This window comes from Bidens hawaiensis, unplaced genomic scaffold (assembly GCF_021521415.1).
Source record: "Bidens hawaiensis isolate Kalapana, Puna unplaced genomic scaffold, B.hawaiensis_p1.1 tig00013528_1, whole genome shotgun sequence".
NCBI lineage: Eukaryota > Viridiplantae > Streptophyta > Magnoliopsida > Asterales > Asteraceae > Bidens > Bidens hawaiensis.
In genome coordinates, this window is record NW_027492148.1 from 1 (window position 1) to 14427 (window position 14427).

A 14427-nucleotide genomic window follows, 5' to 3' on the forward strand; every position below is an offset into this window, starting at 1 on the left:
CGAGCACAAACAATAAATCAAACAAATATTTGTGTTCATGATTGTTCATTTAAAAAATAAAATGTTTATGTTCGTTTATTTAAAATCTAAACGAACAGTTCACAAACTTAATGAATATATTTTAACAAAAATAAATGGGCATATATGAACAAACGTAAACGGACACAAACAAATTTAAATGAGCACAAACGAACAAATTTGTTTTATTTACATATTAGATACGAGGGTGGTATAATTTGTAAAATACAAATAATATTTTGTTATTTTCTATTAATATGTAAACGAACACAAACAAAAGAACATAAACAAATGTTCATGAACATAAATAAACGAACAAAACATGTATTCACGTTCGTTCGTTTAATCAAATGAACACAAATATCTGTTTATGGTCGTTCGTTTATTTCTCGCCGCACGGTTTGCGAACAATTCACCATATAGGCCTAACAGGTCAATTTACCATGACAATTCTATTTTATTTCAAGAGAAACTTGCAGATAAGGAGGGCATCCGACGGTGGTTAGTGCAGTTCTTGCTTTTTGTGTGAAGATACAAATGTTTGAAGATTTACAATATGACCTTTTATATTGAGCATTGCCTTTTGATTTTACTTTCTAATTAATACTACTATTTAAATATAATTTTGCAGCATGTAGTAGTACCAACTATGGCTCTAAATTCGATTCTTCTTGGTATATTATTCATTTTGATTCTCAGGTTGAGTTGGTAATTTTGAGATTTTGTATCTAATGTTTTGTTGGCACTGATTTTACATATGATTACATGTGATATTATTATTATTATTATTATTATTATTATTATTATTATATGTAAAAGTTCTTGATTTTATAATCAAATAAGCAAGTTGAATGCTTGAATAACCAGAATCGTGGGTTACAAAACTGAATCAATCAAACTAGCTAGTAGTACGTACAATGAATCCTAGCTAATACATATTGAGAACAAAAAGTAACACGAATGATTCTGAGTCGAATGCTTAATAGAATCAGACGATGAAGAAGGTGATCTTTTTCTGTATTTTTTGAAGAGCAAAGAGTTGTGCTATATAAGTATACTAGGTTATTGACCTATGGGCGCAACGGGTGGAAATATAGAAATCGTCCAATAAACATATATAATTTTAATTCGACAATATTGTATGTTCTTGAAAGTAAGTTCATTGAACCTGTCTAAAATCGAAGGATATACAAAGTCTATTAAATCATATACTGGATATAATGAATTGTTAATTAAAATATCATCGGGAATTTGTACATTCATTCGTCGTCATTTGGACCCCCCCCCAACATTCCCTTCACCTATATCCAATAGTTAATTCGCAAATTATTTTCTCTTCAACATGTAAGGATTGGCATCCAACTATGAGCCTCGTGTTTTTTTTATAGTTTAAGTACGTTTCACTTTGACAAGATGTAGGAAGAACTACTTGAATTGTAATTTAAAACAAACACGAACAAAAGTCTATACAATTTAACTATTTATTTAACAAAAGTATCATAAATTTAGTATTTACAACTCCCTAAATACTTTTTGTATACAAGGTTTATACTTTAATTTGTAGTATCTCGGTGTTGTCAAAGATTAATATAAAAAGGAATAAATTTGTTTTTTAATAGCTAATAACTAAACACTTAGAAACATCAATTGGCTTATATGACTTGTTAACAATTCATAGAGCCATAACTTGTATACACTATAATCTTGACTTGAACTTGTTATGACTTGAACTCAAGATGCTAATAACCCATATTAGCTCAAACATGTTCTAAATCATGACAAGAACTTGCACAACAATACATTTTGGCATGCCTAACTACATATCCATATGGCTGCTAATAACAGTCCGGATGTGGCAACCATTTGATATAGTGACGCATTTTATTTTCCATTAGTAAGATACTAATAATGTATCAATTTTTTTAATACATACAAAAGGTGAACTAAATAATTTTTAGTGGTTCGTAAATATTTAGTAGTTCTCATTGAGCCCAACAGTATGTATAAATCTTAAATTATTGGTTTTAGTTATTGATCTATATTAATAATCCTTATATCCACGAAGATAAGTGTCTCCAACATATGATATATTGATAGTACAAAATCAAATTGCACAATGAGCTTGGCTAGAGAATAGTTTAATATATTATAGAAACATAACTTTCTTTTTACAGTATTATTTGGAAATGAGTTTAATAGACTTTCCCTAAATCTTGTCCATATGCAACCAATATATTTATTTTCCTCCTGTAAAGCATGCACTTGGCCATGAACATCTTCTCCATCTTATTTTTGCTAGAGATTAACCTTGACTTTTGTTAATAGTCATTGCAAAACATACTACAATTGGAAAAAATCTACATTCTCTTCAATTTGAACGAAAGTTTCTTATCTGAAGGTGTTAGACCACCACGAATTATATAAGTGCGATAACCAGTATTAATATCTGAAATCACTTTTACTTCAACAAAACGCATACCCAAATTAACTACTTGCAATCTAGTTCCATTACACAAACCGTTCTTCTGATTCATATTCCTTAGTAACATTATTGGCACAACGGCTTTTAAAACCAATCTATTAGTCCAAAAAATTTTGGTCTTTTTGATTTTATTTAGTATAATGTGTTATGAAAATTTTAGTTCAAACTAAAATATAAAATAATAATTGGTAAGATCTTACTTATCAAAAAAACTGATTTTTTTATGACCACATTTATATTTGTGAATTTTGTTGTTAAGTATGGAAACAGTATAAATTGAGTAAACCAAATATAAGTAAAAAATAACGGAGAAATATATTTGCGCCTCTAATTAACATAAATTGATTCGTATACACATATTTTAATTGGTTTTAAGAAAATAAAATAGTATTGGATAACTGAAAATTATGTTTCATATCATTTCTAAAAAACAAAATAGAAAAAAAAATGTGTAAACATAGATTCAATGTTATTGAAAATTTGTTTATCAAAAAGGTATAATGTAGTTCATAATAGATATATTAAAAATCATTTATAATATTCTGTGACAAGTGCTTAATGTTTAGTTAATAACATATTAATACTTATTTGTAACATCCTAAAATTTTAATGATGAGTAAAGGAAGTTATGTTTAGTGATTTCGCGTAATTAATTAATATCGGGTAAGGAGCGGGTCTTAGACTTGGATTAATTGAGAGGGGTTAAATGAGAATGGGATTTCGGGGATATAAATACCCCCAAAATCCCAAAATATCTTCATTTTTCACCAAACTCCCTAACACTCCAAAAACACACACATACCACACTAACTTCGCCGCCGACCGAAGGCAGATCCGGGCAGATCCGGCAGACCCGAGTGAGAGAGAGAGCGATTAGTGGTGATAAGCAAGTAAACGAGATCCAAACAAGCCCAAAAAGGTATGATTCTTGATCTTTGAAGTTTAAAGATCCAAGCTTTCTAGTGTATAAACGACCAAAAATGGTCGGGTAGCGTAGTGGGTGATATTGAACCATAGCAAGGGTGTTAAAATCGCTCGAAAGGCCGATCAGAAACTAAAACAGCGGCTGTCTGGGCAACTTCGCCTTCATCTGGGCAATTTCGCCTTCAAAGCGACGAACTTCGCCTGCAAGCTAAGTTCGCCTGATGAACTTCGCCTGCAAGCTAAGTTCGCCTGATGGCAACTTCGCTGTGAAGTTAAGTTCGCCTAACTGGTAACTTCGCCTGAGGCCAAGTTCGCCTGATGACAACTTCGCCTGAAGCCAAGTTCGCCTGATGGCAACTTCGCTGTAAAGCTAAGTTCGCCTAGCTGGTAACTTCGCCTAAAGCTAAGTTCGCCTAAGGTTAACTTCGCCTAAAGTCAAGTTCGATTAGAAAATAAATTAAAAATCTAATGAAAAATGTGTTAAGACAGTTAATGGAAATAAAATTTTTCCAAGCTGACCTGGCAGCTCGACCCCAGCCAGGGGCTCTGCCCCTTGGACCCTGCTAGGGGCTGCCGCCCCTAGACCCCGCTGCCAGGGGCGCTGCCCCCGGACCCCCGTTTGTTGTGGGTAGTAATTAAGACTTGAAAGATGTTATAAGTAGTGATAGTTAAATTGATATGTATACTTGTTATACAGTCAGCCGTGCACAACTGAAGAAAGGGATTACGATCAACGGAGAACGTAACCGTGTTCAGGTGAGTTTCTAGCCCCATTTATGTGTTACGTTTTCGGGGCTGTGTGCATACTCAATATGTTTGTTAATACACTTATCCTAAGAGATAAGTGTATGCCTTATGTGGATAATGTGAAATGTATGAATGATTGCTTGATAGTACGTGAACGATCTTCGGATATTGCACGTACTGTCAGGTTGTAACGCTATGTATAAGGTAAGTATGTTATGTATGTTTATGTGTATGAACATGATAGAGATAATAGAAGAAATAAATGATAATGTATGGTTACGAAAAGGGTACCGAGCCCTAATAATACTCTAGGTATGATGTATGGTTGTATGGTTACGAAAAGGGTACCGAGCCCTACTAATACTCGAGGTATGATGTATGGTTGTATGGTAACGAAGAGGGAATCGAACCCTTCTAATATTCTAAAACTAGGGACCAGACCCTTATAATATCTGTGATGATAGGGACCAGACCCTTATAATATCTGTGATGTTAGGGAATCGAACCCTTCTAATATTCGAAAACTAGGGACCAGACCCTTATAATATCTGTGATGATAGGGACCAGACCCTTATAATATCTGTGATGTTAGGGAATCGAACCCTTCTAATATTCGAAAACTAGGGACCAGACCCTTATAATATCTGTGATGATAGGGACCAGACCCTTATAATATCTGTAATGTTAGGGAATCGAACCACCCTTCTAATATTCGAAAACTAGGAACCAGACCCTTATAATATCTGTGAGGTTATAGGGCGAAAGGCTCTTTAAAAAGTATGATTTTGTATGTAAGGAAAGCATGAAGGTAAAAATGAACGTATGATTATGAATGTAAAGAAAGTATGAAAGTAAAAATGAAAGTAAAAGCACTTAGGTGTATATGAAAGAAAGTTAAGAGATTAAGTATGAAGCGTAAGAATGTATTGTATGATTATGTGATTAACTAGAACTCACTCAGCGTAGCTGACTTTTAGTATGCACGCAGGTGAGTAGGATGAGGCAGCTCGCTTGAGGAGACACATGGCACTGAACAAGAATCTGGCATCTGAAGACTTATGATGTTTTAATTTTAATGCTTTAATGTTGAAAGACAAAGGATGTTTTGAGACAATTTATGAATTATGTAAAGTTTTATGAAAGTTTTATATTCCGCGTAAATGTTTTAATTAACTCTGATATTTAGAACTGTGTTTATGAGTAAATCCAACACGAAAGTAGGACTACCGGTAACGGGGCCTTACATTATTTACTATATTTTAGTTAATAAAAATTATATTTTAATACAATATAGTGTATTAACGAGTTTAAAATAAAATGTTACCGTTTAAAATGCTAGTAAGTAGTTCTTTTGGCGTTAAAGATGTACGTTTACAAAAAATGCATTCTTAAAAAACATTTAAAGGGTAACTAAAAAATATTAAAATGACTAACCGTTTGAATTACTTCTCTTATTGGAAGACGTTAATTGACTTTAAATTACATTTTGATTAATTTTGAAGACATCTATAATAAAATATAATATGTTTAGCATATGAAAAAGATAAATAAGACACATATAAAAACAGAATTTTATAGAGCATGATGTTTCAATTTTGTTTACTTAATGAAGGATTTTAATACACAAATCAGAAAAACTAAAAAACCGGGAAACCAAATACTATTAACTTTAATGACAATTGTAGGTTATTTATATTTGATGTTCATAATGGAAATTAGAAATATTACAAAGGAAACAATAATAACACAACTTACACTACTGGATAGGAAGACATAGATGATGAGAAATTCATTTATGTAAAAGTATTTAACCCATCAAATATTTCTAGAATAGTACCCCATGTTACACATGGGTTGAAAACATATAAACAACCATATAATATAGACAACCAAAAATTTTCATAACTAACATATTAAACCAACACAAATTTTAACATAAGTTTGTAACCAAAATATTAAACATTTAGATTGTGTATATAAAAAGTCAATACTTACACAAACTTACCATACACCTAAATTAAAAAACCAAACGAAGACATGAACATGTTATAATCATATTAGCCCACCATCAACTTCTTCGACATTTCACAAAAAAAAAAAGTCATTTTGCTTCACAATCTAAAAAAAAATTAACCATTGCAGCCTGGTTAAATATACAACTAAAGTCTTAAGTTATTATGAATTTCATTTCAACATTAATAAATAAATAAAGGTATATTTTATTATAAATTATTTTGTAAATAATCTTTTGTTTTATTTCGATTCAAAGACCTTTTAGTTAAATGTATTACGTTAAATCGAAGCAATAAAGTTTTATTCTACTAACTTCACTAATTAAGTATAATTAAAATAATATAGAGATAATTAAAATTAAACCGATTAATTTTAATTTTATTACATAGAAGTCATTCCCTAATTAAAATTTTATTAAAGTGACTGCAATCAGCTGTAAAGTTTATTTCAAACTCTTTAACATCATTACTTTATTTAAATCAATTTCATTATATAATTAATTTTTCAATTGTACACATTAATCTTGGCATTTATGCGTAATTAAATTTGTTCATATATAAAAGATGGAAACTTTGTTTGAGATTGGAGACTATTAAAAACTACAAAAGAATTGCAAAATTTGATTATTAAAAACATAAATAAATAAATGTATAAATGATTGGAATGTATCATTATAATTAAAGATGATGGTTATTTAACATAAATAAGCAATTATAATTAATTTCTAAGATTTTTTAAATATAAATTTGAAATAAGTAATAAACAACATATTAAATTGGTCAAATAAATTAATGTGTATTTAATACAAAACATATTAACTTTCTAGTAGAATCAAAAGTAAATTATTTAAACTTCCGGTATACATTAAATTTGTCATTTATTATAATTAAAAATTTGTCAAATATAAATGATGGAAAGTTTGATGACATTGAATATTATTAAAAACTACAAAAGATTGTTGCAAAAAAGTCTTCGGTTTTGTAAAAACAGATATAAATAAATGTAAATATTATTATTAAAGTTTTTCCATTTTTCTTGGAAATCCAGTAACTAAATAATATACTATTAATTTTTCTAATTATCATGAAATTATTGTTAACACTTTAGCATCATTACGTTATTTAACAATAAATTTCATTAGCTAATTATTTTTTCAATTTTATACATTAATCTTGACATTTATGCCTAATTAAAAATTGGTCAACTATTAAAGATGGAAATTTTTATTATTTATATATTTTATTAGTTTATTTTTTTAATTTAGCCGGAATAATTTACAAAAATCGGAAATTCTTGACATTTATGCCTAATTAAAAATTGTTCAAATATAAAAAATGAAAAATTTATTGAGATTGGAGACTATTAAAACTACAAAAGAGTGGTCAGTATTCCGTTCTCAAAAACAGAAATAGATAAATGTATAAATGATTGGAATGTATCATTAAAAATAAAGATGATGAATATTTAGCATAAATAAGTAATTATAGTGGATTTATAAGATTTTTTAAATACAAATTTGAAATAAGTAACAAACAACATATTAAATTGGTCAAATAAATTAATGTGTATTTAATACAAAACTTATTAACTTTCGAGTATAATCAAAAGTAAATTATTTAAATTTTCAGTATGCATTAAATTTGTAATTTATGCTAATAAAAAACTAGTCAAATATAAAAGAAGGAAAATTTGTTGATATTGAAGACTATTAAAATTATAATAGGTTATATCTAAAATATAAAATTACGGTACATATTTATATACTAAATCCCCTTATTGAAAATTATAAAATTATTGAAAATAATATAATTATAATCAGCATTTAAATAATTCAAAACTTCATATAAGGTGTGGAAAAACAAGTTACTAATATGGTTTTGATTTATTAACATTAAAAGATTTTAAATAGAATTGAACTGTAATTATCAGTTAGAATAATATGAATTAGAATTTGAATATTAAAAAGTCAAATCAAAATCATATATTTAAATCAATATTTACTTAATTTAGAAGCATTCAATGGGTCAACATCAGTATTTATTGTAAACACTTAAAGCACACATTAAGGATGCTTAATCAAATATTCAAATCATTATTCAAATAATATACAACCTTTAATTAAAAAAATACAATTTCCGTAAATAAATAATTCCTTAATCAAAAGGGTGATTAATTCATAATTTACATAAATCGGAAACAACGTAGAATTTATACTCAAATGGGTCAAAATTGTATTTCTCAAATGCTAAATCTATATGAATATATAAAAAACATATATCAATTACATCAATTAAATTTTATAATACATATATCAACAAAATTTAAATTTAAAATCAAACTAATATATTTAAATGATTAACTGCTAAATCTATACATACTATTAAAGCAAGGAACAATTTCCACATGTCACAATTCTAGGGTGTCTACATAGGATGCCACCTCATTGCCATGTCAACCCTTACCTTTCTTAAGCATTCCAACTCAGCAAGTAACCTATATCTAACCCATTTAAGCTTATTTTCTCGCGGGTCTTGGATATCCATTTAACCCATTAACCCGTAAATTCAAATACTATATTTAAACTATAACATTTCTTACATTTTTACCCCTAATCAACTTTTTCTCTCTTTTTATATTTTAGACGGATCTCCTTTCTCCTATTCATATATTCCGACGAAAATGGATGTAGATTTGTATTAATTTTCCGGTAAGTATATATTTTATAATAAACTTCCGATCTTGATCTATTTATTTCCGGCAACATTAAATTTTTTTCCGGTTATTGTTTCCTCTAACCTTTTTATCTTTATTCTCATTGTTAACTGATTTTATTAAAATCAGTTTATGTTGTAAATCATAAACGGCGATGAAGGTTATATGTGGACGTATTAATTTTTTTCGGTAAGTATTTTCAGTAAGATTTTTCGTTGAGTTTTTCCGGCTATGTGTTATACCTTTAACAATCGTTGCTTTTAATTATTTCAGGTTATCTACCCGATTTAATTGCTCAAGTTTTCTTTTTAGTTTGTTAATCAAAATCTTATATTCCATTTTTTCATTTTTCCGGTAAGTATTTCCGGTTAGGTTTTCCTGATATTTGTTTTACCTATAACAATGGTTGCATAATATCAACATTAATATTCTACTTTATAATTTAAGATGAGTGTCACGGCTTATACAATCTATTTTCCGGTGACACCTTTAATTTTCCTGTTTCCGGTAACACCTTTAATTTTTTCCGGTTATTAGTTATAATTAAAATAATCCATAATATCAATATTAATATTCGTTTTTATTATTTCAGGTAAATGTCCGACTCATATAATCTAATTCCCGGATTGATCATGAGTTTATAATATGTATAGATTTTAATTTTAATATTGAGGTATTTTTCATTTTTGAATATTCATGTATATTCATTTTAAATTTTGTTACATAAAAGATAATATTATTGTATATCGGAGATCCGAGATTAGTTGATCAGTATTTTTTTTTCCGACGTGTGTTAATCCATTGTCCCAAAATTTATTATTTGTTTGACTTTCCTTATTTTTTTTAAATAACCTAATTAACATGAATATTGTAATTTATATACATTAATTATCCCATTAACACATTTGATATACTTTGACTTTCCTTAATTTATAAACAAACAAATTTTTAATATAATTTGAATTATTTCTAAATAATTACTTGATAGTCAAAGTGAATAAGCTTATTTGGTATTCGAAAATATTCAAGTTAATATTAAACTTAATTTTAATGTTTTTTGACTATCAAGTAAATAAGTTAATTTGTTATATTTTTGGTACAAATTAATATAAAAATATTTATCCATATTTTATATAATAGTAAGTTTACTAAAATTGATTAAAAAAAATTAATGTCGTGTTTTGATAAATTTAAACACGATATGTTTTCTATTTATAGTACAATCTATTATAATTACAAAATTATTTATCATTTCTAATTATATTAAAGTTTACATAAATAAGTTATTAATTTATACTACATAATCTATAAATAAGTAAATAAGTAAAAAGAAAATAAATAAATAATTAGACGATTTAAGGTAAGTTCTAACACATTTGCATTATTTCAAAAAGTAAATAAGGAAATAAGTAACTAGTAAAACGAATAAGTCGTTTGAATATTAAAGTATCCATTTATTTTGGTTATATATTGACTAAATTGATTTTCGAAACTATTGAAGTTGATATTAAAGTAAATAAGGTAATTGTTTTTATATTAACAATAAATTAATTTTCAAAGTTTAAAATGGAATATTGTTACTTCAAAGATTAAAGTTAATAAGTTAATGTTAAGTAAATAAGGAAATAAGTAAATATTCAAACGAATTAAAGACAAATAATTAGATATTTTATTAATGTTGTTATGTAAAATTAAAAATTTACATAATAAAAAATGACATGATTTCTCGGTAATATTATAACTGCTATATGTTTGTTAGTACAATATATTATAATTACACATTTATTTATCATTTCTAATTATATTAAAGTTTACATAAATAAGTTATTAATTTATACTACATAATTTATAAATAAGTAAATAATTAATAAGAAAATAAATAAATAATTAGATGATTTAAGGTAACTATTAACACATTTAAATTATTTGAAAAGGAAATAAGTAAATAATTAAACGAATAAGTCGTTTTAATATTAAAGTATCCATATATTTTGGTTATATGTTGACTAAATTGATTTTCGAAACTATTGAAGTTAATATTAAAGTAAATAAGTTAATTCTTTTTATATTTACAATAAATTAATTGTCAAAGAATAAAATTGTATATTGTTAGTTCAAATATTAAAGCAAATATTAAAGCTATTAAAGTAAATAAGTAAATAATTAAACGAATTAAGTTAAGTCGTTTGATTATTAAAGTATCCATATATTTTTGGTATATGTTGACTAAATTAATTTTCGAAACTATTAAAGTTAATATTAAAGTAAATAAGGTAATTGTTTTTATATTAAACAATTACCGAATTTTACAGTTCGACTTTGACCATACTTTCAAAAACCGAATTTTAATAGGTTAAGAATTTTAATATTTTTATTAATTTTACTTAACTCTAATTTTGGTAAATGTGTACGTTATTATAATTTTAATTATAATAATTAATAACAATAACTTAATTTCAAATGATGCACTTACCGTTTAATTAATATTCATGATGTAATACCTTATAATTCGTCTAAAATAATCCGTTCTTATAAATATAACATTTACAACTCATTTAAATTCAAAACATATATGTATATTTTACGTTTTCTATAATTCCCGCTCAGTCACTAGGTTATTTAATTCAAAAGTGGATTTTTTTAAGATGGAAACTTACTAACTATATATATATTTTTTTTCTAATCTGACATTTGTTAGGAATATTTCAAATTTGCAGCAACCAAGCAAGTCCAAGAGACTTACAATACACAGTTGATCATTCATTTCAAATTTCATAGATTGTCATCAACCATATTCAAATACATTATCTACTAATCTATGTTTTAAATTGTATTTTTATCACCATGTTTATTGTACAAAAGGATAATACTTTTCTTGACCTAATATAAGTTTTGACTTCAAATCAATTCTTAAGTTGACAACCATTAATTTACATTAAATATTATATGTTTAAACACATAAAAATAAGACATAAAATTATTTAAACATAAATGTCAAACAAATAGTGGTTGCTAAAAAATAAAACACATTTTCTCTTCAATTTATACATTTTCTCCGTAAAATAACTATTAATGAACATGGAATGTTTTCTTAATTTATTCATGTTATTCCCATAAGGAAAAAAAGTTTATTGATAATTTATAATTTTAAAGTTTAAACAAAATTAAATTTCTATTTTCGTCACTGCTAAATTAGCATGTACGAGATATGAAGAAAAATTTAATCTCCTGAGTAGATGCAATTCTCTAAATGGGTAAAAAAATACAGCTACAAAGGAAACGGGTTAAATGGGTACATATTGAAAGAAATATTAAGCTAAAAAGCACAATCTATTAAAACAATATAATATTATTATTATATGTATTCAATGATTATTTAACACAATTTATCTACAAAAGAGTTATAAAAAATTGAATGAGAAAGTTTTTTCATATTTCCTGAATGATATATATTATGAATCAAATATATGTAACTATACTTGATTGAAACTTAATATGTTATTGAATATTGATTAAGACTTTATTTTAAAGATCAATTAACTATTGTATTATGAAAAACTAAATTTAGATTTTTGATTGTCATAACAATTTGTTTTGTAACATATTTTTATAATATACTTATAAAAAGAATTGTCTTAAATATTGTTCATCTTTTAACACATTTTAACATTGATGTGTAATAAATGTTTTAAATTGATATGTAAATAAACACGGGTACTATTTTAGAGTAATAAATATTACGGTTATTGGTGTGTAATAAATGTCTTACAAAGAGTTCATCTTTTGAATCAACATTGAGATAATAGTTTTGTTGAATCGACATTTTAAATTGTTTTATTGATTTGGAGACTAATTTCTTTTGTTTGCTTATTATTGTACTAATGGTATAAGTTATAAAATAATTTAACTTTTTATTTATTTTTGTTATTCTTTGTATGTTTTTATATATGATTCAATAAGTTATAATATCTTATAATTCATGTAAAATTATCATTTGTTTACAAGTACAACATTTGTATTTCATTAAATTTATATGATGTTATTTCTTTTATCTATATTGGTTAGTTGGAGGACGGAAATTATGAAGATCATGTTGGTATAAGACTGTTAATATCTAATATTTTCATGACTTTTGTTATAAACTTAAGTTTGTTTAATTAGTAACTTTATATGTAGACAATGTTATTTTCTATATCTCCAGTATAGAGATATATGATATCTTTTTGTTTGTAAATTGTATGATATCTTATGGGTGTTTATATATACTTTGTTACATATCAACTTTCAACCTGTGTGTAACACGGGTTATATCCTTGTTTAGAATAAGTAAATGAGTCAAAATCCATATTTATAGTAAGCCTTATGGATGGTTAGTCAAATACTTAATCAAATAATAATTAATAATTAATTAGAATATACAAATTTCATAATTAAAAATGTACTTTTGTTAGGTTGTTAAAAGGTTTTAAATTTTAATTTTCAGAACCGTATATATGGAGAAGTTGAGATTTGTGGATGGTGCTTATTATTTTATTCCTTATGTATGAGATCAAACAATCAGTTCTTCACTATTTGCCTTAATAAATTTAAAAAGAAAGGTGAACATACTTTATTATCTTTATTTTAAATCATTCACCTTGTTAAATAGGATTGTTATTATGTTGTTAAATGGTTAGGAATGCACGGCTTCTGTAAGGCCCCGAACCCGGTAGCCCTACTTTAGCGTCAGATTTACTCATAAACACAGTTCGTACAAATCAGAGTTCATTAAAACTTTCGCGGAATATAAAAACTTTCATAAAACATTTCATAACAAAACACGTCTTGTCTTAAAACATCATTTTGTCTTTCAAAATAATCGAAACATTTAACTTAAACATCTTGAGTCTTCCGATGCCAGCCTCTTATTCAGTGCCACGTGTCTCCTCAAGCGAGCTGCCTCATCCTACTCACCTGCGTGCATACTAAAAGTCAGCTACGATGAGTGAGTTCTAGTTAATCGTACGCCATGCAATACAACACATACATACATATCCGAAGATACATATCCATACTTCACTAGTTACCCTTCTGTTCTACATACATACTTGCTACCATACATACATACATATCTACAATCACTAACCTCAGTCTACCGAGAGTACGTTCATAGTCCGCCGTCTATACCTGTACTCACGATCGTGAACACGTAAAAGGTCCGCAGTCCTTACCTATGTTCACCATTCATGGTACGTACAAGGTCCGCGATCCTTCCCTATACCATCATACATCCACAACACGTACAAGGTCCACGATCCTTCCCTATGTTGCAACCTAATTCATAGCACGTACGAGGTCCGCAGTCCTCCCCCATGCTAAAGCACGTGTAAGGTCCACAGCCCTTTCCTGTGCTGACGCCTATCTATATTACGTATAAGGTCCGCAGTCCTTATCTACGTTACGTATAAGGTCCGCCGTCCTTATCTACGTTGGCGTCTATCTCCTATAACACGTATAAGGCCCACCGTCCCTATCTACGTTTACATCTATCA